The sequence below is a fragment of the Chelon labrosus genome, assembly GCF_963514085.1.
Source record: "Chelon labrosus genome assembly, chromosome: 9".
Classification (NCBI taxonomy): domain Eukaryota; kingdom Metazoa; phylum Chordata; class Actinopteri; order Mugiliformes; family Mugilidae; genus Chelon; species Chelon labrosus.
Genome location: NC_140359.1, coordinates 20282295 through 20307969, shown reverse-complemented (window position 1 = coordinate 20307969; position 25675 = coordinate 20282295). Strand labels below are relative to the sequence as shown.

At 42.1% G+C, this 25675-nt stretch overlaps 1 protein-coding gene across 2 annotated transcripts in view; it reads left to right on the top strand.

Annotated features, from left to right (window-relative positions):
- Window positions 1-25675, top strand: part of fbxl17 (F-box and leucine-rich repeat protein 17) — a 218349-nt gene that overhangs the window by 161158 nt on the left and 31516 nt on the right. The gene's annotated exons all lie outside the window — the stretch shown is intronic.

Below are 25675 nucleotides of genomic sequence, written 5' to 3'. Positions count from 1 at the left end.
TTTTAAAATGTCACACAATATTGCAGTGGCAGCATTAAAGAAAACGTGACAAGGACCTAAAAGATGCTATGTTTTATTGTGTCTACATGTAGCACGATCAGACCTCAGCCTCTTTCTGTTTTCTTTCTTTTCCCCCATCTCTACCTCCATTGTTGTCTTTTTTTTTTTTTCACCACCGTGCGGTCTAAGTGCTGTGAAAACATTATGTGATGTAAACTTAGATAGTGTAATGGCTTGTTTGCTCATCTCTGTCAGGCATTGAGTAGGTAAATAATGTAACCCTAAGAGCAGTCGATTAAAATGCGCGGAGCTTTGCAGCAGATTTATGTGGGCTGCTAAGGGGAGCGAGTCCATAGATGATCTTTGTTTGTGCATGTGCGTGAAGAAGGTTATGGTTTCTTAGTATGAGTGGATCTCTTAATGTCCGTGTCCTTTAGTGCACCATACTGCTTTTTAATGTACTTTTTATTTAGACAGAACGGGTCTATTCTTATCGAGAGAATGCGATTTTTGCATTTGCACTGACAAAGACCTGTTCTTCACTTAAAGGGGAAATCCTGTTTTTTACAACCTGGACCTTATTTCTGGCATAAAATACGGTCGTTTACTCACCCATATAACTTTTGTGTAATTTGTAGTCATTCGGGACATATTCAGATCTGCGTATATCCATATAGTGGGAGTGACTGGGGCACCGAAACGCAGTCTCTAAATAACGCATTATCTGCTGCGAAACTCATTCATTTCACTAATATAATATACCCGGATGATGATAACAGGTAACTCCAGACTCAACGGGGAACAGCACTAGCATACGATAATAAAATATTGGTGAAATGAACGAGTTTCGCGGCAAATAATTTGTTATTTAGAGGCTGCGTTTCGGTGCCCCACTCACTCCCACTTCATGGACGTATGCTGATCTAATTATCTATATACAAATTACACAAAAGTTATATGGGTGAGTAAACGACCGTATTTTATGCCAGAAATAAGGTCCAGGTTGTAAAAAACAGTAGTTCCCCTTTAATATTAAACTGATATACATGGTCTTCATCACGTTTTAATTATAATACGCTTGAATGAGACTTTTAATACGGGACAAAAAACATTATTTTTATCCTCCATGAAAGGGAGGGCAGCTGTCTTGAAATGGATCCGAGAAAGGCTTCACTCGTCTCCGGGCTTAAAGTCCTCACGGAGGCGCCTGGAAGTTTCATCGAGTGGAGTGGATTGCGAGCGCTGCACCTACAAACACACTTAATAATCAACTTTAATCAGTAGTTTTCATCACATTTGGCATAATAATTGGATAGAATTAGTTTGATTTCATTAGTCTGAAACACTACAGAACTTTAGACAGAACGGGAATCTTCTAATCGAGACCACCAGTTGCCAGTTGCCTATACTGACTGCTGTTATTAAAATAAGCAGATGAACACCATGATGCCTTTAAGTGTTTGTGTCCATCTTCATCTGCATCATTAACCCCCCACCCGCTCAAACCCGCCCCCTCAAAGCGGTAGACCCAAGGGAATATACATTTACATTAGCTCAATGTATTACTGTTTTCTTCAGACACACTCTTGCCCAGTCAGTTAATTTATCCTTTATCCGCCCGGCGACGCAAATGTCGACGAGTGTAACAACTGACACCGCTGCCATTAAGCGTAAAACCATGGAAGTAGAGGTGTCTGAGCCCGCAGGCCAACTCCCATAACCCCTCTGTGTATCACGCTGTGACCCTAAAAACCAATGGAGCAGTAGTACACACACACACACACACGAGAAAAAAAAAAAAGCACCTACCAGGAAAATTCATAAGCCGTGTGTTTTCTCCTTGAGGGCTAGGAGAGACTGAGAGATGGTGGAGGCAGAGAGTAACATATGTTGCACAGTGCTGCTGAACTCGGCGAGGGCAAAGACTCATAAAGTGGGTTATTATCTCTGCAAATCAATGAGAGTGCCGGCGCCTTTGGGAAGAAACAACCAGCATTATGACAAGCTCAGAGCTGGACTTCAGTGCGAGTGCTGCACCACCTGAATGTTGAATGCTATCACTGATGCTTTGATACGTGCTTATTCCATTAGTCTTATTAGTGAACTGCCATGAAGTGTGAAATGAAAGCACATCAGGTCTCTTGTTTTGCACAAACCCACTTTTGCAAAACTGGCACACCCACTTGACGAACTGGTTTATTAATTGGTATTAAAACTCATATTTTATTTAAAGTGTTGTAAACCTGCAGTAGGCGAAACCCTAAAAGTGAAGATGCTACCATTAAAAAAGAAAAAGTCTTGGCTCGAGCCGTGGAAACAGCCAGGCAGGCTTTCTGTAGAGAATAAGAGGGATGACCACTTTCCCACCTTTTGTGAGTTTGGAAAGTTCATTAGATGATGTACAGGAAATCTGAGAGGGTGACGGGTAAGAAGGGAGCAGCAGCAGCAGCAGCAGCAGCTCGAGAGGTTGAACCTACACAGACGGAAGGCATTTAACCGCTTGACCGCTGCTCAAGAGCGTCACTTCTATAGGCTTCCAGTCTACAGATTCCTCATAGTGTGTCGTGTATACACGGCAAGTTGAGATTTCCATTTCTTTACATCAGCCCGTGGTGGTATTTGCAGATTGGGGAGCAGTGCAAAGGGGCTGAAATTGAATTAGTTTCCATATATTGTCCTCTCCTCCTCTTTCTCCCGCTAAGCCCTGCGGTCTATCCACTGTTTGCCTTATGGGGGAGAAAAGTGAGGGGGGCTTAAGCTGCGAAGGCTCTGGCTTACGCTGTCTACCATCTTACTGGTCGCACACAAACACACACTCTCATACTCACTCACTTACACACACACACACACACACACACACACACACACCCCTTGCTTAGGGGATTACAGCCAGACAAGCCTCGTTTGCATTTATACACACGGACGCAATCACACAGGCGGTACACACATATCATAGATGCACTTTTGAGCTCACGCGTCACTCACACTATCAAATTTCAGCACACACACACTTTGTGCGGTAACTTTTGGAAAAAGTAAATTCTTCAGCCTCTGCTATTTTAGGCTTAAGTCTTGCGGAGGGGGAGGGATTGAACCGACTCGTATGACGTGTGTGTTTATACACAGATTTATATGTAAATGTGTGTTTGTCTCTGTGTACACAGATGCATGCGGCCTTCTCGTGTGAATGTGTGCGTGCAAGCCAAAGGATGTAATCATGTATCTATGAGCTGCCGGATGACAACAGCGTTTCCGTTCTAGATGGAGGTAGCTTTCGTAACAATAGGCCCCATGTGTGTTTATGAAGCTTTGATATAAATGGTCCATTTGTTCCATCTCTATCTCGCTCACACCATCTCTCCCTCTATCTCTCAGGCCTGTAGTTCCTAATAACAGCGTGCTTTAAGTGTGCCCGTGGGACTCAATAACACCAAGCTGTGTAAGTGTGTAGAGGATGTCCCTGTTATGGCCGGCTACAAGGAATTTGTTTATAGGAGTGAGACGTTGTATTTGCTTCTTTTTCTTATTAGTTCCATTGTGTGTGTGTTTCCTTGTACATCTGGATATGACAAGTATTTCTCTAGAGGCAGCATCACCACTGTGCCGCCGGCTCCGAGTAGCACCGATACAGCCCGTGGACAGGTGTAAAATGCTCACTATGGCTATAATGACTTGGAGGCTCCTCTTCCTCGCCGGGGTTATCTCATTTTATTTTCTTGCGTGCGTCGTCCCTTCTTCTTCCCAACTCTCCCACTCTCTTCCTACTCCTCATCTCTCAGGTGTGAATGAGAGCTGTCCTCTAGGTTATGTGGGTGTTGATGTATGTTGGTGTTCAGATTTGCGAGTGTTTAATAGTTAAAGCGCCCCACTGTGTTAGCTCTAGCTTAGCTGAGCCCTTTAGGGACATGCCCATGGAAGTTCTTTATTTCTCTTTCATTTGTTCGACCCGGTGTTACCACTGCTGCTGCTGCTGGTCTGCATTCACTCTTCTTCTTTTGTCTTGATTTTTGTTTTGATTTGACATTTCTGCAGCAAGAATTACTTTGCTGGAACACAGGTGATTAAAATATAGATGCATAGAAGTTGGTGACAACTTAGTCCATGTCTCCTAAGGCCAACAGTCACTGTTAAGGCTGTGACCATAGACTATATACATATGGACATCATGTCGCTACTTCCATGCATTGGCCAAACTGGCGCTATTTGAGTGGGTATACGGCCAGCGCCATCTTGCGAGTTTGGAGCCAGAGTTTGCGCACTGCGCTCTGAAAGACGCTATATCGATGACCCGACCCCACTTCCTCCAGACTCACTCGCGATTTCGTTTAATTAACACTATGCTCTGCTCTACCGCCAACATTTCCTTGTAAATGGAGGATTACACATTGTACTTTAAATTTTTTATTTTTTATTTTTTTACAACTCTCACGGTCCCACGTAGCGGTTGACATGGCAACTGGTGGTCGACGTTATGTCACATCCTGTTTCTATAGTGTCAAGTAACTAAACTGACTAACTAAGTAACTAAAACGAAACTTATCCCAAAAATTGACACTTGAACATACATCATCATTATATTAATTGGCTGTTCGATTGGCTGTTCAGCTTGGAGCATCAGTGCACGAGCAGAAAAGCAGAAAAATCCCAAAAGTGCACAAAGAAAGCTTTTCTCATTTGTATCTCACCTTCATCTCATCTGAATATACAAAGAGAGTTTCACAACAACATGATAGACACCTAGAATTAATATAATGTACACCGACTGCACATTGGTTTGTGGTGCTTGCTAGCCTCCCAGCTAAACGTAGCTCTTCCAGTTTCCCCTTTTGAATGAGGAATACATACTTCTTCCACCTGTATGAAAAATGCATGTATGAATGTATAACTAGCTGGCCGTGGGCTGTAGTTTTTGTGATGGGCCCAAGTGCAGCTTTTAAGTCCAGACAGAAGAGACGAGAGGCAACGTCACAGTCGGCATTGGTCTCCGGTACATGGCCGTTTGGTGTGTCTGTACCTTTATATTAAATATCACTGCAGCATGCAACCTATTCCATGTTCACGTCATATAAATTTAACCATGATTGCACCTTTTTTTATATATATATATCTTCAGTAACTAGTTGTACAAAACCACATCGAACACCGGTTGAAGTAACTAAAGTTAATGTAGGTGTTTTATTAAGACGCTGTCTTTTTATAGAGTCAAAGCACTAGCAGTGTGTAATAATACATTAATGTCACTGTTGAAACTGATTTTTCTCTAGGGCATGTTGTTTAGTTAAGCTGTCTACTTCATTGATGAAATAAAGAATGTTTTTTTTTCACCTTATTTGGAGATTATTATCTGAAGAACTGTGCGTGCGACTGCTTGAACTTCTTCTTAGGCAGTGTGTGTGTGTGTGTTTTATTTATTTTTTTACTGTGCTGTTATTGCAAGCGACTATAAGAGCTATTATTAATCATACCCCTGTTGGCAGTGTTGACACTAACAAAGGGAAAACCAATTAATTTAGCTATCATTAGGCCTTCCTTATTGTAAGAAGAAGTTAGGATACAATTATAGGTCTCTCTTTGCATCTGCACATAGGCTCAAACTAAGGATGGTAGAAATTTTAAAAAGCAAAATGTTCCGCATTTCAACCATCAGAAAATATAGCCAGGTTTCTTGTAATAGCTCAGGGTTGTTTGTGAGTACATAAATGATTTGAATTTCAGTTTGGTAAAAGACCAATAGCAAAACCAAATTATTTTTTGTGCGTGTGTGTGTGTGTTATCAATTGGAATAGTTCAGTTTGAAATTAGCAATGTAATGCCAATCTGCTCTAAGTGAATAGCGAGGGACGTGCTGCCGTTTTTGTGCGTCTACGGTCCAGTTATACTTGAAATAGCAAACTTTCTTTCAGGAAGGTCATCCGCTCTCTCGTGTTTCTACATCTGTATATTTGAGAGATAATGCCTCTGCTAATCCCTTGCAAGGTCAGTGCTTGTATTGGGTGATTATCCCCCACTGTTTATTCATACTTCCTGCCGATGTCATTTCCTCCTGCTGGCTCTGACCTCTGACCTGTCATTTACCGCCTATCGCTGCCGTGGTTTTACGCCACCTTGGTGGCCGCTGTCCAAGAGAACATCCCCGTCTTTATCTCTGTAGGATTCCTCTGCATGCAGGAAGGTTACTCGAGTATCTAAATGCGAAATCTATTTGTACTTAAAGGTCATTTTTCATTTAGATTCCTAGTATTATCTTTCATTTTCTCTCCTAATTTTGGACTTTTCATTGGCTCCCGAAGTTAGTTAGTTGGCCGCCATTCTCTGTTTCTCCCCTCTCTGTCCATATGATGTCTTCTCATGCTGTTACTTCAGCGTTTGACATAAGTGCTGTACATGATTCCTTCGACGGGGAACGGCTGTAATACATAATACATCGGCCGCGTTTAAATGGCTTAGCTCGTGACTCCTGAGTGTGTTTTAGCAGCAGTTCTGGCAAATGGCCACAGTGTCACACAGGATGCTGTCTATAGCCCTCACCCCCCCACCGTTAGTTGATCAATGGCACTGATAAAAGCAGATCAACCCACCTGCCATTATACTTGATGTGTTTGTGTATGATGTGCGTGATTATATGATCAAATGCACGCGCAAATTGCTGCTCTTTAAGGATAAAGAGCAGAGGGAGGTTGTTGCTTTGGCACCGCTGTGATTTAATGCAACCCAGCGTGTACGCTTGATTCAGCGTGTGTCTGTTTTTGTATAATGTGCAGGACCTGCATGATATTGCTCCATTCACATTAGGGGTTGTTGCCCCCACATGGAAGCCAAACTTTGCAAAAGGCATGACTTATTCTCCTACCATGTGCCTCATGATGTTGGAAGCATCTGAATAAAATACCACTTCTTTGACTGTCAATGTTAGCTTCCAGATCTCTAATCATAATTTACTTCAAGCAAGTAATAGGTTTTTTGGTGGACTAGATTAATGAGGCAGAGTCACTTTCAGACACTAATATTTCACGATGTCGTAAAGCTCATTGTAAACATTCATTAATACTAAAAGTAACTTTATAAGTATCCAAAAAAGGCTGTGATCTATAAGTTGAGTGTGTTGAAATGTATTTCACCAACAGATGGGCTTTGTTGCAAACTGACCAAATGATATCTGGACTCAAGGCTTTTGCCTGCGACCCAGCTACCTGTATTGGAAATGTATAAACCCACGTGCTAAGGCAGGACAAGTTGTTCCAACTCATTACTTTTGTGGAAAATATCACAAGGCAGATGCGTTTCTAATAGAATAAATAATTATTGTTTTAAAACTAGCTGCTCAAAACAGAGCAGACACTCGTGTTGACTCAAGGCTACCATTTGAGTAGCCACGACTTATGTGTGCAGGTTATCAAGCAGCAGGTGAAGAGTAATTAACTCCTGAGGAGATATAAAATAATAAGAGAGACTGTGAATTCATTTAAAGTTAATTGAAATAAGCCGTGAAATATTGCTTCCAGATGTAGCACGTTGCCCCCTTCTCCACGCTAACCGTACTGCGCAGATATTGTGATGGGACGAAGTCGTCGTAATTAGAATAGTAAAGAATTGCTCGCTCTAATCCCTCCTCCCGTTCGTGCTGGGGCACCGAAAGAGCCATTAATAATGTCTGTTATCTGTAAGTCAGGGTTCACAAACACAAAATGTGAAAACCTCATCTGTCTGAGTTGGTTAAATAAAGTGTTTCACTGTTGAGACAGTGGAGGGAAAGTAAAAGGTTTGTTCTATAAACTGTGACTTTGGAGAATGCGATTGTAGTATTTCCATATAAAACTTTTGAATATAATTTACTACGGACTAGAGTCTGTATGTTTTTTGGGTTTTTTTTTGTACATTCAAGTCATGAATTCTGAAAGCCATTGAGTGCGGCTGCAGATTTTGAGATCTCTCAAGGTAAATCTCTCAAGAAATATTGTTATTGGAATACAAATAACAGGAGAGCTGCCATGGTATGGTATGGCTGCCTCTCTCTGGCTCATCATAACATCCAGTTCCTCCACCTTGGAGTCCTTGTTCAGTACTCAAGTCTGTCCACGCCTTGCCTCCTCTCTGCATATTTGAATCTTTTTCTTTCCCGTCCCGCTCCTACCCTCTCTCTCCGTCTGTTATCAGTCTGTCCCGTAAAGCTTCATTTACAGAGCAGGCCTAATCAGATGTGTACCAGTGGAGGGCAGTTTGTGAGAGCAGTGTGTGGCCTGATAGATAGCAAGGCTTAGCGGAGGGGGAGCACGTTGTAAGCCCTCAATTATATGCCTGACACCCACGCGCGGGAAAAGAGACACTCGGGAAGCCTGCTTTGTGCTTTTCGCTCGTGTAGTCGGAGTGTCGTTTTTCGGAGTGTGTTCGGGGTGTGTGCGGACGGCTTTTATGTGCTCATTGTGGTGTTTGCTGCAAGAAACGCGTGCACAGAGAAAAACTGATTATAGAGCACCATGTCAACTAAGGAGGAAGTGAGTTCTGAATCTTAAGTATTTGCAGGGCTCTGCTGGATTTGATTAACAGAAACGTCTGTAGCTTTCTTTATTTCTCTCTGCCATATGTGGATATTGTGTGTGTGTGTGTGCGTGTTGCAGATGTAGACATGAGAATCTGCAGTTATTAAAGAACTGAGCGTATCTACCCATGTGTTTGTATGTTCAATGGACACTGAATAAGCTCTTTAAGGTTGATAAAACAGAGGTTAAGTGTGCATTGGTCACTTTCTTCACTTCAACACTAAACTCAGGAGGTTAAATGAAATTCTGTAGTGTTCTCTTGAAGTCTAAGTATCTATATACGCGATTTTTTTCAAAATCCACATAGTCGGCCCAAAAACAGCAGCTCATTGTGGATGGCGTGAGGGGGTTATGTAGTTCCAACCCATTCCATTCTCTTTTCAAGGCTATTTAAAGCTAATGGGGGAGATGAAAGGGCAAAATCAGATGAAGTATGAAAAGGTGAGCTCTGGAGAGCAAACAATGAATTGTGTTTGAACATTACCGCGGCTTAGGTTCACTTCTTCAAGGCTGCCCACTTCTGCAGATAGAATATTCATCTGCTGCGTTGTACCGCAGAGGCGCCGAACCTCAAAAATCACAATGAAACCCGACCTTGCTTTTCTTCTTTGTTACCGCGCAGCCTCCGGTAAACGGCAAAGCTTCATTTGATGCTTCTGATACAAATATCTGCTCGCGCTGACGTGTGCCATCTGACCCTTCCTCGAATTCTTTCTATGTATACAAAAATACATGTATTTTTATTTTTTTGTCTTGGAGTTAATTACTTGTGTCTGAACTGAAATTTTCTACGTTACAAGCCTCCAAGCTCCAAGGTGATGGTGCCATTCACAACGAGGAATGGATTGTTATCTGCCTCCTATTGCCTGCATTTCATCCGTAGTCTGTAAATAAAGTCATTAAGTCTGGTCAAAGCCAATGATACAGTTGTCATTAATGAGTATAGACAGTGTTCCAATGTGACACCAATCAGTAGTTAACGACAAACAATCCTGCCACTGAGACCGTAGACATTTGCTGCTCATTTTTTTACCTCCTTCCTTTCACTAAAAAGCAGAAAATACCAGCTCGAGATTGAATAAAACACATTTCCCACTCTTTGTGTTGGTGTTGTTCAAGGGTTTTCATTCAAAGTATGCCATTCCTTTGACAACATAAAATGCAATGTCCCCAATGTCTCAAATGAGACTAGTTTGTGTGTCATTGGTAATAACAATGATGTGCAATCTCAAATTGATGGAGTAATAAATTCATCTAATGCATCAGAAGCAGATACCGCAAGATGCTGTTTTCCCACCCTGCCCTGATCAGAGTGCCCTTTTACACAGACTGCAACAAGCAAGCTACAGTCCATCCTTTCATCAGTACATGGACTGGTAACAAAAGGTATTTATTCCACTAGACTGTAGTATTTTTTCCTATTTAGTAGTGTATGCTGTTGCAGTTAATAATAACATAGTAGAGAAACATGCTCATAATGGCAGTTGTTAACCATTTTTTCCTCAGTTATCTGATTATCCTGGAAGCCACCTCGACTTTCTCTGCTCAAAACATTTTTGTGGTGGAAGGTTAAGGCTCCTTTTAAGGGAACTGCGGGACATTGACGCCGTAACCTTCGCACGTAGCCTACGCCGGTGAGAGCCATTTATTCTTGTGCGCTCGTCAGTCTGGCTCGCTCTGTAAAGACGCTAGTTGGCGCTCTGTCTTTTTTGCCAGTCGGGTTAATTTTTGTTTCTACTTCCTGCTTTACTTTCAACAATGGCCAAAATTTTGCCAAAGATGAGTCATACAAATGTTTGTATCTCCGAATCTCCTCAGTTAACTTGTGCTCCATTGTTATTGATCCAAAACAACCAATTCGAAAATTGCGGAGATGGAGAAGGAGCCGAAAATATTTTAGCTGAAATACGCTACTGTCAAGCGGACCAATCACAGCTCTTGTGGTCTGCGTTGCCGTGGCACGTAGTTACATTTCTGGGGAGGTGCACTTCAGCTACGGCGTTAGGGTCTGGATATGCTCCGCGCTGTCGCTGTCGCTACAGCATCAAATCCGTAAGTTTCTCCATTGGGAGCTGATTAGTCTCCAGCAAAGTTCTGCCCGGGCAATCAAATTACTTGGGTTAGGGTTTGTGCAGTGATGGACGGAGAAGTAACATGGATATGTAGTCATATACATTATCTGAGCACCTTGGAGTTAAATGTGTTTACAGCAAGAGGGCTCTGATTGGTTGCAGGACTATCCAATTGCGTGCAGAGGTATTTTTTCCTCTATCGACTGAAATTTGCAATGTGCAGTTTGAAATGTGCAATCTTCATAAATGTTTTGACCAAAAAACATTATAGAATATGTATCGCACTCTGTAATCCACAATCCGGTCATGAACACATGCTGTGTTTCATTTCACAATCTGCTCTGATACTCTTGGTTTAGTTAACCCCGCTATGCCTAAGCAGCACCCCGTATCACACAAAGACCCCCTTTCAGGCCACTCGGGTTGGCAGGAAACCAGCTATTATAGGGTCAGCGTTGCCTTTATTACTTCTTATTAGTCCGCATTATACCTCATTGGAGATTTTACATAAACACACACACCCACATACACAGGCTTACACAGATGTAAGCTCAGCAGAATGGCAAGAATTGGGATCCTGCCTCATGCCAATAGACATGCCCTAGGGAGCGCAGGTCAACATTAGTTGTTTTTCTGTGTGTTTTTGGGTTATAGGCTATGACACGGTCAATATTTGTTTGTGTCTGTGCAGCCTCGACACAGGTCATGGGATGGAAATTGTACTCCTTGTACAGAAACACTTTGTTTGTGCTTGCAATTATAGCATTTGCGACACACACATGGCTCGTCGTCACACACGAGCGGCATCCTTAGCGGTGTTTTTCTGGCACTAATGGCTACTGCATTTCTCAGCCGTAATGGTGCATATATATGTATTTCCCTCCGTTTTGTCTCTAAAGATTATGTTTGTGAGACCTGAGGGGGGCACGGCGATTGCTTGGAGTGTCGCTTCACTCTGTGCGACTCTGTGCCGCAGGTGCTCGGCAAAGCAGCCCCATTGGAATGCAGCGAACGTGTCTCCATTGTGGCATGAGACGCATTTTATCAACGCCTATTTCTCCTCTCCTCTGAGTACATTCAGAGCTACCTGAGTGGCCTTGACGTCTGGCTAATACAATGAATGCAGACACACACACTCGGGAACATGCACGGCGTTTCTTTCTTCGGCGCCCTTAACTGTAGAGAAAAGGCACTATGTTGGGGGGCAGCGAGGGCGGCTGTATTGTGCACGGAGAGAATACACCGACAACACTGGGTTGTGTCTCTGTTGTGTGGCGTAATGGAGTTTTCAGTGTCAGTCTTCATTTTATTTTATTTTTATCATCTATTAATACCAGTGCTACCTATTTCCAGAAGAAAATACTCCCAGTACATACCTCAATCAGATAGAATTAGGCGGAAATTGGGGCAGATATATGAAATACTCAATAGAATATGGCATTTACATTGACAGTCAAACCATGAAATACATCTCTTTCGCTCTTACTCCCCTTTACTACCCTCTCCTGTTTTCTCTCTTCTTCCCACTTATTATTCACGGACCATAGTCCACTGCTAAGTGCAGGTGAAAAAAGCCATTAAGTCACTAGCTCGGAGGCGTGTGTGTGTCTGTGTGTGTATGTGCGAGAGAGAGAGTGACAGGAAGACAGATTGCTGCCCATTCTGAAACATGACATTCTAATCGGCGTGCATGTTAATTAAGAGACTTTATTGAAATGTTTCTTGTGGCTGGGAGAAATTGGAGGCTTAATGAATGAATGAATGTTCATGTTACACCCGCCACGGGTTTGTGTGCGTGCATGGTCGAGCGTGTGCAATGCCTATCAATAAGAGGGGCTGAAAAACCCTTGCAGGCTCGACTTGATTCACACTTGTTGTTAACATCAATCCAGTTTTTCCATGTGTGTGATTTCCCTCTTGCAGACTTGTTTCCCTTAATATTCTCCCCTTAATGGTGGGGTCGAACGCGGTTTGCTCTACATTTGGTTTCACTTGACTCACTCTGCTCTTTTTTTTTTTTTTTTCTTCTTCTTCTTTCTTTTTTTTTTAATTCCAGCCGGGATTCGGTGGTGACACTTGTGAACAGGCTTCACTGACATTTGGAAAATATGTTAAATATCTACCATATGCTCTGACTACAGGCAGTATGGCAAGTTCTGTTTCTCTCTGTGTTTTTGTGTGTGCGTATGCATGAGCGTACGTTTCATCTGGGGAGTTTTGCACATTCGCTCTGTGATAGAAACATGAAATAACTGCAACTGATTCAGTACTGGAAGCATCCAAAGTCCTATTTTAATGAACCCGCAGTTCTCATATGCAGTTGCCTAAACTTTTTGTACAGATTCGCAATGTCTAACATGTCTTTTTTACAATAGCAAGGGTAAAGGGTAATGATTTAACTCTTTAACCAAGTTCACTTGTGTTCATAGGCACTCACCTAAAAGTATAAAGTAAGCGGACCCCACTGTTTGATTTCACACAAGCTGACGACGCCCTGCGTGATTGTCCACTCCATTACATTATTACTGTTGAATATTTTAACTCACTTGCTCGACAAATTATTTTTGGGTTGTAAAGCTCATTAGGTGCTGCTTCTGAAAGACGAGCTGAATACAAAGTCAGCAGTAGTGGGCATGAAATTACAGAGGCAGGATAAAAAGGTAGAAAAGCAGAGAGGAGTGGCGTTCTGCTAAGTTCTGAGATCAATACGAAGCCGCACACATTTCTGGATTTCAGGGGTTATTTTTATGACAGTAATACAAAGAAAAATATTTCTTTGCTTTGGGTTTGAACGCAGCTTAAGAAAGACATTCAGGATAAAAAGATCTCATTTTGCCACTCTTCTACATGAGGCAACATACTGTATGTGCCTTTGTTGTTCACTATAAATCATTATCCTACCCATTGTCAAGTTAAAATAACAGATTTTCTGCCTATATCCTTGGGTCCACAGATTGGGTTTTTATAGCTCGGTCGACCTTCAAAAGTAAAAAAAAAAAAAAAAGGATATACTAACACTCCACCACTACCATGGGCCCAGCTACTACTGGCTGTCTAAATCAATACCCGAGTATCCAGGATGATTTTTCTCAAGTAACTTATGCTTTAGGTGGAGTGCCTAACCTGGGCCGGCTCCTCAAGGCCTGCGCCTTGAGAAGGACTGGCAGGTGCATTAAGAATTGTCCCCCACAGATTTAATCCAAGGCAAGCATATATGCAGCACTGCCAACCGAGCTTTCCAGTTCCAGAGAGAGGGAGAGAGCGAGAGCGAGAGAGAGGGAGAGTTGATGCTATTGGATTGGCGCTCTCTTCTTTTGCAGCAGCTGTAAAAGAGAAATCTGTCACAATGTACTATCAGTTTGTGCCACAAATCTGTTCTAATGTTGGGGTTCGAGGAGAGATTGGTTTTCAACAGCCCTCCGCTGAAACATTTTCTACAGGGAAAGAGGTGCCAGCATCCAGTGATAAGTGGAGTTGTTGGTGGTTCTTGACACTCTTTCAAACGAGCCGTTAAAGCTGTTGGCCAGTGTCTTCTTTGGATTTTCAATTTTTTATTTTTATTTTTTCCCAAAGTGCCAACTTCAAATGCATTCAAATACACTTGAGCGCCAGCGGCCTAAGAGATTTCTTGCGCAACCAACTCGTGGCATCAAATTAACTTTACAGACTTCAGACTACATATTTCCAGTTGTAGGTTAACTTTACTGACTTTTCGCAAACTGTGCAAAAGCAGTGAAATTGGGAGTTATAATAACAGATAGATACTCATCTTCGCTCACTTTTTCAGTGGTGGGGTACAGAATAGCCTTTCCAGAGCTGTCACATTTTACCCAGCACCTTTGAGCGCCATGTGTAGGTGTTCGACGTTGGTGTCTGCGTTACATATTGTAACCGTCGCATGGAAAAGAATCGAATGAGTCAGACTTTAATAAGGGCCCGTCTCTATGGGGTTTGATTAGTCTCCTTGTGTTTGCCAGAGCTGAATGCTAAAGTGAAGTTCATTGATGCGCCGTGTAATAGATTATTCCTGTAGAACCCTGACCGGTGGCAAAACCTGAGCTCATGTTTACAGCAAATAAATATATTTTTTTAATGTTTACAGGTGATTAATAATGGCTCCATAAATGTGGTTGACCTTTTCTTTGAGGTTTTTTAGATGCTGTGCATAACCGATCTGGTGATTACGATTGAAGCCATCTGTACCCATTTATGTATGTGTTTTTCCTCTCCTTATACAGTATGTTTGCAGGCTGTGCATCGCTAACTTAATGAATAAATGTATGAATGCACACATAAACAACCAGTTGCAGTCTTAGATAGGTCTTAGACAACGTGTTACAATCCTCCCAATACTTTTAGACAAAAAGCTAACAAGCAAAGCTCCTTGAAGAGGTCTTCAAGACTGCCTCCCTGTAACAAACATTTGAGCTAATGGATCTTGCATTCTAATCGAAAATTATTGGACACTTTGTTTTTCCAAGGGCTCTTTCATGGACATCCTCCCAGCCAGGTTATGTGGCCGCAGCAGATGGAGGACATTGCGGATGGTGACTGACAGACCAGGGACGGAGTGACAAACAAGCTCTATCCACAGACTGGCTATTGATTTCAGCTCAGAGGTCTCCGCTTGATCTGGCAGCAGTCAGGGTCGGCCAGCCACCTAAGCTAGAGCTAGCAGGCTATTAGCCTGGAAAGGGAGATGCGGGAGAAGACAATATTATCGTCACGGTCACAATCGGGGATATGATACGTGCAGCGCAAGCTGATGATACCGTAGCCAGAAGGAACAGTGCAGAAGGCATAGAGGGATCTCTCTGAATTGTACCCATAATTCTTACTGACGGCTATTTTGTGTCCTCAGGCTGCTTTCTTACAGTTATTGAACTTCTTTCTGAGCATTTTGAACTCGGAATGGAAATGTAATTGTGCTGCTTAAATTCAGTCCGAGCTGCCCAAGAATCGCGATCATAAATATTTTATAATTTCACGTTACAACTGTTAGGACACAGTTTACAATAATGTTAGTTGACAGAAAGCTTACAGTACTGGAATTTGGTGCATGACTGTCTCCCCTATTTCCTTGCATGACTAACTTCATGCGTTGCCAGAAAGAACAACTGTATGTTGTTACCTATGGCTGTAGTTTTTCCTGCGTGTTATTACTTTTTCTTTACGTCACTCTTTACGTTTGCATGTCAACTACAGTTTTCATAAATGAAATGAAATGAATGCCAAAGGGCGAAGTTGAGGTCGATTGTTAAAACCATAGGGGTTGGCTGACGTCGTTCTATTTTCCTGGTAGATAAGGTTATTTATTTGACTTGCAGTTACTACCTCAGCATGGTGATAAATATTGCCTCAGATAGGTATAGCAGAGACTCTATGGTTTGTATAATAAGATGAATGTGACACACTGAGGCTTTATTTTGAGTTCTTGTAAGTAATTAAAGTTGCAAAAAATACACTCGTATATGTTGTGTTTGCATGGATCCATGACGGTGTTGTCTCGCACGATTTGCTCCTTCCTTGAGCTCCTAACGACTGATGAGTGAGTGAGCTCCAAAGTAAACATGGCCAGTTTATGCAGACACACCAATCGGGCCTGTTATGTCAATTAGCCCGGGGTCTGTGTCAGCTTCGGTCACGCTAGCTGTCTGCAGCCAGTTGGGACTGCAGGACGTACATTCCTCTGTGTGGCAAGACACCTAGCCCATCTGGCATCAAAGACAACACCGATGCCCTAAGCTTTTTCATCCGTTTTGTGGGACTCATTACGTTTGCTTGTGTTTTTTTTTTTTATATGCAGCCCTCTCATTACATCCAGTTGACTGCTTCTGCTTTGATCTGGGACAGCGTACCGTTGATCCGCGCTGCTGCTGTAGCGGCATATTTTTTAAAAATAAATAACTATTAGAGCTGAAAGGACAGCTGTAGTTTTAGTTAAGGTGGATGTGGTTGAAATGCCCTCGAGTCCAAACCGGTCCGACCCCTCGTTTACCTTGTTAGTGAGCGGATGCTCGGCGCACAGCATCTCTGGTGGATTTTCTTATGTGAAGCCAGTTGATTTGTTGTGTCTTAAACCTGCAAGAAATGCTTCTGAATAAACCCTGAACTCGGGCAATAGTGCAGACAGCACTCTTTTATTGAAGTGACCAGTGGGCTGATGAGATGCAATTGGATTGCATATCTCAACCACTGATGGTAGCGTTATTTTATGGAAGCTGTTTTAACTGTGCCCTGGAGCTTTGCCAGACTGGTGTCTTAGTGTAGGGGAGTTACAGTCCTCTCGGCTCAAGTTATATGTCCTTGTCCGGCGAAGTTGGAGGGTCAGCTTTTTATGTACTTTAATGATGAACAGATGAAAAAAAAAAAGTGAAACAAAGTGAATTCCTATGCTTTTTTGATATACGGGGCTGTTTGTGATGCACGCGGTTCAATTTAATCAAAAGTCGTTTATTTAAAGCTGACATGGACCGGGTGGTTTTTAAACAAATTAGATGGCGAGCTCGTCTGGAAACGTGTGCCGGACGCTCTAGGAGATGCGCTTTACACTGGTACAAGCATCCAACGCATCATTTAATGGGCCTTGAACGTTTAAATGAATTACCACTTGGGTATAGCTTTGTCATATAGGCCACCCAAATGAAACTAATGCATTGAAAATTAAGTAAATTCATTACAGGCCAGTTTTATTACTTGCTTAGTAAATTGCAGAGAACTGCATGTATGTGCACTGTAAAACTGACACCATGGTGCATATCTAAACCAAATGTGAGATTTTGGTAAGTGCATCATTTCATTAGTAGTGCCAGGTGACCTTTGTTTAACACGAGAATGGATTTGAATTTTTCTGTTTGGGTCAATACAGATTAAATGATGAGTAGGCTGACCCAATCCCACTTCTTTATTGCACTCTTATTTTTCTTGCCTCTCGTTCTTTTAAGTTAATATGCTGGCCTACTTACAGCATATTGTGAAACAGGTCTTGCCACGGTGTCACATAATGCACAAAGATACACATTCAGACACTTTCTTCCTTATTTGACCTTCACCATGATATTCTCATGGGCACCTGCCTGGACTTATGCTTTCTGCAATAGTCTGTTTGTAGCTTAAGCCATGTTTTCTTACTTTATTCTGTTGTTGTTGTTGTTGTGTTTTATACCAGTTTCACACCTCTCCTGTGCTGTAATCGGAGAATAGGGAGACGGCAATACATGGTGGATATGAGCTGTAGAGCTGAAAAATGTGGGTTGCACCTGAGAATAGTATTTGACGAAAAATGCCCGAATGACAACCTGTGATGTTGTGGAAAATAGGAGCTAAAAATCCCGACATCAAGACAATTGTTTTTCAATTGCTGCGATGTCTAGAGTGACGGCAATAACCCAAGTTAGCCTGGCTTTAGACGGCGGCGCGGTGGAGATTTCAAATAGGCCGGGGGGCTTATATAAGACGAGTTACAGTAGCAGCACAGCGCCAGGGCCTCATGCTTTTACGATGGAGTCACAGTTTTCAATGAGCCAGTCCATTTTTCACTGGGACGAATTGCTCCTGACAGTCCAATGGTCAGGCCAACATTTTCGCAAAATGTAAAAGGTCTGGCGCAAATGAGGTCTGACCTTATCAATAGCTGGGACCCATCCATCTAAAAGCAGACCCCCTGTCGCCCCGTGCAACAAGGCTGCCTGCGTGCTCTCCCCTCCCTCCGTGGCTGCCTTCCATCTCCGAAATGGCTCGCTCGCTGCTGTAAAGCTCTCTGTGCACATTTCTCTCCGGCCCTTTCTGTCTTGGACCGTGAATCCGTCCCCATCTGGTTGTTTGTTTATCCATCTGTCACTTGCAATATCTCAGGCACTACTCACTGGATTTTGATTATACCTGATAGAATGATACATGTCTCCACTTTGCTTTGTCAGTTTCATAATTGAATTGATTGCTGAAAAGTAGGTGGACACCGTATCATTATCCCGTCTCGGCCAGCATCTTAAAAGCACCTTCTACAGAATTGTGATAATAAATGCATGTGAAGTAGCTCAGTACAGAGTTATCTTTATTATTATTTGCATTTTATCAATAATATACTGCAACTCAAAGCCAACCTGCCTTGAATTTCGATGTCATCTCAAATCTAAACTCCATCCGTCGGCGTATCATCGGCCCTGCTTTTTGTCCCTCATCAAGACCAGCTTTTCACTTGTCGTTTCCTGCTTTCATTTCCTTCCGCAAGTCTCAAACCTGTACGATCCACTTTACGATCGCATCCATCATGCGCATTCAGACTGAAGCACCGCGTCCCGTGTACATGTGAATGTGTGAGCTCGCAAGTGCCGTAAATGTACTGTGTATATCTTTGTAAAAGGTACTCAGCATTCCTGATGAATTATGCATGATTATCAGGGGACTAACTACAATGGGATCTGGAATTCTTTGCCCGCTAGAAACAAAAGCATTAAAGGCGCTGCCGTTGAGCGTATCGCCATAAATGCAGTGTGCACAAAGACGCGGTAATGAACCGGGTGCTTTCATAGCTTCAACTGAAGGGCTGAAAATGGGACCAAAAGGTCAAGTTCAAAAGCCTCTATTCAGCCTCTGGCTTTTTAGTTTCAGACCTAATATTCACTAAATGAAATGTTTTTTACAAGCAAATTGTATTCAAGGTAAAGCTATATTTAAACAGTAACGCATACGGTTTACAGAATTAAATATGTACTTGTGGATACATGACTAGATTGAAAAAGCTGTGGAGAATATTGTGGGGAAAGATGTGCCTTTTTTTCAAATCCAGGCCGACTGGGGCCTTTCTGTGTGGAGTTTGCATGTTCTCCCTGTGTCTGCATGGTTTCTCTCCGGGTACTCTGGCTTCCTCCCACCGTCCAAAGACATGTGACAGACTGGCGACCTGTCCAGGGTGTACCCCGCCTCTTGCCCGATGACAGCTGAGATAGGCTCCAGCCGACTCGCGACCCTTCACAGGACAAGCGGTTACAGAAAGCGAATGAATGAATGCAAATGTGCCTTTTTGGAAAGGAAGGACATTTCTTTTTCTTGGGTTGTCTTACGTTATCCTTGCTTTCGCCCAACCCTCCCAAAAGATGTGTATAATTTAGTTTTTTTCTTTATCTGAGAACAGGAGCGATACCTCAGCATCTGGTTTTCTGTACGCACTGTTTCTTCCACGTTTCATAACTTGTAAAAACTTTTATAAGAAACATTGTCTGACATGAAATCGTTCTTAAAATGTATTAGAACTGCACCAAATATTTCAGGGTTCAGCTCATGAACTGGGCCTTCAAGTGTGTTGACGATAGTAATGATCCTTTGTAAACGGTAATATGTCTGTATGTTTGTAGCTAATCTCGTTGGGTTTGTCATAATAGCGGCTGCACGCTAATCTGAGCCAAACAGAACAGAACTGAGCTGAGCCGAGCTTGCCTGGGACTTAGGACCCTCCCAGAGGAAAGCCAACCGGCTTATACAGTCAGATCTGCACCAACTAGAGGAGACATTTTGGACAAGTTAAACGGTGATAAATCTGCATGCCAGTATGATTTAAACCAAGGTCGCTGCTTTCTGTCGACGTCGTGTCATATCGCCGCCCCCGCAGGGCTCATATTGTCTGCCACGTGGCTCTTTAAGAAGCGAGGGATGATGAAAGAGTGAGAGGTAAGTGTGACAGGCCTAACTCGTGGAAGAAAAAGGAACACGCTTTGATTAATTGCCGTGGAGGTGATGGTGAAGGGAGATGCCGAGGGCGAGCAGGTTCTACGTTTAGGTTTGTATGTGTAGGCGGTATCGGTTGATGGCTTGTGTTTGTGTTTGCGTTTGCACGTGAGCAGGTATCTTTTGTGAGAGTCAGCAATGTATGTGGGCGGAGGCAAAAAGAATAAATAATAGCCATATTCAGAGTTTGTGCAGCTTCTGCCAAAATGTTCCATTTCTTTCAAGTCAATAGATGAAGAATAAATGAGGAGCATTAAAATCAACTTTTCTGCTTTGTATAGTTTTATAATTCTGAAACAATACACAGAGAAAATATTCTACCATTCCATTGTAATAATATTGTTCCTTCTTCTTTGGTTTTTGCTGCAGAAAAATTAGAGCTCAACCTTGAGAACACAGTGTAGTTTTAGCTTCCCTCAAATAAAAAGGGGGATTCGTCTAAAAGCAAAACTACAGTCTTCATGGTTTCTTGTTTTCCTGGATTCCAGTAACCATATAAAATGCAAAAAAAAATATATAGAAATAAATCACAAATGTGTTGCAAAAAAATGTGCGGTATGTGCCAAAAAGCAGCCCTGGAGTCAGTGTGATTATATTGAAGATTTAAGATATTGTGGGAAGACATTACATTCATTTGGAAAAGCCGAGCGTACCCTGCACGCAAACTATGATATCTCAGTGGAGGAGCAAAAATTGCATGCATTTTGGATATAATAATATAATCTGCAGAAGAAAAAGGTCCACTCTATGCATGCATTATTGTTAGCTTTTATCCTCTATGCACAATTACTGCAGTGTGCTCAATGCTGTCACAGGGTAAGTGTGCTGTGATACCAGTTCATTGCTATTGGAGACATAGCAGGGTCTAACAGTCAAGGTAACCAGTTGTCAAGCTAACTGGCTGGAGCGACTCTGGCTCAGGAATAGCAGGTTGTCCTCTAATCACAAGGTTGGAAATTCAGTCCCCTCACCAATAGTGAGCTGTACATTGAATATTTACTGTGTGTATGAAGAAACATCAGCATTCACATGCATTTTTAATTAGTAAAGTAGGTGTTGAGCTCAGTGCAGCTCTCTAAAAATCTGTCTCTGTAACTCTTCTGTTTCACATGATACGCCGATGATATGAGTAAAATGGCAACACGTGCACAGGCACATCTAACACGTGTGTTCAATTGGGGAGTGGATTTTAACCCAAAACCCCCTTTGAGTCACACGTGTCCTGGAGAATCTAAATAGTTTCATAAAATTACACATCCCCAGCATGATTGAATAAGCGCCGGAGCTGTAAATTAGGTGCATTGTGAAAGGACAGAAAGATGGCTGGAGATTGTGCAAGATCGCAGCACATTGCAGAAATGCATAACATATTTTCTCCCTTGCGTGTTGGGGCTGTGAGGCATGATGCTGCAAAATGAAAGCAGACGCTGGTCTTTTAAATGTCTGTAGCTGGGGTTTGATGAATGATTCAACCTCACCTGAGCAGGCTGCAGTGCATCAATTCCCCAAACTGCCTACATCTGTGCAGCACGGCTCTGGATGGGCTGAAAACCTTGTTTTACTAAACAATCCCCCCCCCCCCAAACCCCTTACTCCAGCCAGTTAATGTGGGCCATTAGTGTACATGCAGGATAATTGCCCATTATGTTCTATTGAAAAGCAGTCCATCCAACATTACTGACTGGTCGTGAGTACACACTACATTAGCTAAGCTTTTTTTTTTTCTTTTCCTCAGCCTCAGGACTCGTAAGACTTCAGATTCGTTAATTGGCGGTTGGGAGATGTGAGTTGGGGGGCTAAACACAATGAGGACGGGCGTATTTATTGAACACAAGATTTCTTTCTTTGCAAATAGTAGATTTTTTACAAAATGTAGAGAGGTTAGACTTTCAAATCCAGTGGCACTTGTAATTATTTGACCAAAGGCTGAATGCCCAGCCTTTAGCATTGTTCTACTTCCAGTTTGTCTGTACACAAATTCTTTGAAATGCAAGGATAAAGATTAAAAAAATGAAAGAAGTGGTTAATAAAAGCCCAAAAGACCTGCTTTTGTATTTAGTTTTAGATGTTTTAGCTGTAGCCTGTACTGCTGATGTACTATAGTTGCATACTGTAGGTAGCAGGTTCCTTCTTTGTTGCTTTTTTTTTCCCCTGCAGACACACACCGTGCACGAGGATGGTCTCTAAATCATTCATGTGTGTGCCCTCTCCTCTCTTTCTCCATAATAAATGAACGGTTTGATCAGCTGCCTGGATCAATACCTCGCACACTCTCACTGTTTGCACCTGCTTGACACCTGACCTCCAAATGTTCTCATATATCGAACATGTGGCTGTTCATTCATCTATGTGGGAGCCTCTTTAAGTGTTAAGGGAGATTGGAAACCCGCTGAGTTTTTTTATTTTTTATTATTTTGTTATTTTCCATTTCCATCGTCTGCAGATGTGCTGCAGTAATAATTAAATAAATAATTTCAGCAGCAAGTGCTTTCCAGCACTAAAATGCGTACTGTATTTTGGGGTCTGGTGGCCTGTTGAGCAAATAGGTTTCTGTTGTCCAACACAACAGATCGCTTTGTCCACACAATCTCATCTGAAGTGGCTATAAAACACAGTAATTGCCAGTGGCAGTTTTCCTCCACCTGATGCCTCCGTCGCTTTGTGAAAAAGACAATAATCGCGTCTTTAAACAATAAGCCGTGATTTATTTCTGCGTGTCGTTCTGCACGTGAAGGAGAAATAAGGCAAGAGAACACAAAAATGAAAAGAAAACAAGATGATTTTGACCTTCTCTAACTTTTTTTTTAAAGAAGATCAGTTTTTTAGACTGCCCAAACATCACAAAATGAACTTTTCCGGTCACGTTTCAATCCTGAATCATGTGCTCGTTTTTAGAGTTAATGAAACAAATAAGAAGGACACGGATGAAGCCTTTTATGAGCTGATCACCATCATCAGCACATATTTTGAATGGAGAGTGAGTCATCAAAGGACACGGTAGTATTTTAAAACTTTTTTTTTGAAAACTCATTTCAATGCCGTGTGCCCTCAGAGACGTGCAGTATGCATTATATTGTTAGAAAAAGAGATTAGACACTGGTGATTGATAAAAATAGATAGTAATTCAAAGCGAGAGGAGGAAACCTTTCTTTCCGCAATAAAATCTTTGTGAGATTTTAGAGTTTTATTTTCTCCCTGCCTGTCTTTCTCATTCTGTCTTTAAATGCTTTACTTACCACAGTTTCTCAATTCCTGTTCCCCCCTTTTCCACCAACCTCCTTTCTTTCCACTTTCAGGAATTTTGAGGACTTGCCTTACTCGGCAGAATGAGTACACTTTCTCTAAAGTGTGGTGCGGGCAGATGACTAAAGGGCTGCCCAGTGTTGGAAAGCAGGTAGAATAGCAATGAACTGTCAGGGTGTCTTAGTGGAAGAGCTTGCGCTTTCTGTGTTTACAGTGCTGACTGGATTTTTCTGGCTCACGGGCAGAGAAAACAGTGTGAAACACAAGCTATTGCTAATTGAACGCAGGACCCGACTCGCCAACTTGAATGATTGTTTCACACCCCGACTATAAATCTGTCTCTGTCGCTCTTGGAGGTGCAAATGGAACTCTACTCGTCAGCTCTCAACTGTCTTCCCTCTTAACCGTATTGTTTTGTTGTGCTGTTTCTTCTGCGCTATTTTGTAATTCATGTAGAGAAAAGTGGGGAGGAAAATGCCGGATGTTGTGTAATTATTTAAGATAGGTAGGTAGATAGGTACTCGGGGTTGAACGAGTTCCGATTTTTTAAAGTAGACGTTGACTAGTCGACCGGTCCAGCAACAGTGAAATCTATGTTCTTGGCCTGAATACATATAGTAGCGTCTCACACAAAGGAAGCTATGGAGGCTTTTCTACAAAGTAACTGAAGCCAGAACACAGGCTACTGTCAGCCATAGCCCACGTCAACACCATACACACTGTCAGACTGACACTTCTAATATGCAGCTCTCGCTCGGCAAACAGCTCTACCATAATTTCAGTCTCTCGCATGGTGCATTCACTGACATCAAGGACAAAAAACATGCTCTAACCACAGCAACAATGTCAAATAATAGAACACAACAGAACTGAACATAAACACATGAGCTTATCAATCACTGTGTACTCCAGATATGTTTAGTCTATATGCTTTGGCACCATCAATAGCATTTAATAGTAATTCACAGCTTGATATATAAAAAAATATATATATCTCTGAATCTTTTCCCGTGTACTGCAGCTAACAGACTAACGACGTTACACAATGAAATTGTTGATTTGCAGCCTCCTTCTCTGTGTTACCACAGGATGTTTGGTAGTAAAGTCAATCAGTAATGGATAGATAGATAGATAGATAGATAGATAGCTTTGGGGGGGTTCAGGCTGTGGTTTCTGTAAAGACTCTTAAGACAAGATACTCTTGAGACTCTTGTCAGTGATGCTATATGAACTAAAGATTAAATTGAATTGATTTGAAAGAAAAATTCCCCAGTAAAAATCAAAAATCTAAATTACACAGACACAGCCTGTTTATGACCTCACAGAGAAGAGTTGAAAGGCTGTATGGCCCGAGGAACAAATGAGCTCCTCGTGCTGTCCACGGAGCATTACAGAGATATCACTGAATTTTCTCCTGTGCCTCTTTAAGATGCTGTGCAGAGGGTGATGGACATTGTTAGAAATTTATTATCACTAGATCATTCAGAGTCCTCTCGTCTGCCACAGATGTTAATTGGTAGATGATCTGACAGTAAATTTTATAAAATGTGCTGTTAAGTGAATATTCCTGAGCTAAGAATTTAATTTAGTGACGTAGCATGTACCTCGTGGTGACAGACAAAACCCCAATTAAGACTTTGTGTTCGCTGTTATGGAACCTGCAGAGGTTGTTTTGTACAGGTAATGATGTAAAGGACAGAACTAACTTAACAGAGCAGCACTAAACGAGTGAACATGATCATGTAATGGTGGGGCAAAAGACCCGTCTGGCACTAGAGGGCACTCTCAGTCTCCCTACCCCTCTGAAGTGCTGTGTGTTGCGCACACACACGCACTCATGCGCACAGAGAACATGCTGAACATTCAAATATGAAAGTCAGAATGAGATGTTCTCACAGCTACTAGGAGACAATCAATTTGAATTGTATTAATCAGTGCTTGCACTCAGGCCCTCTCTAGTTCACTATTCAATTACAACTGTTACATCTCATCCCATTCTGTCTCTCTCTGTCCTCTCTCTCTCTCTGCTCTACTCTCTCTCTTCCTGTATAGGCCTATATCTGTGTGTCCTACTGTAGCCACTATCTATATTAATATTTC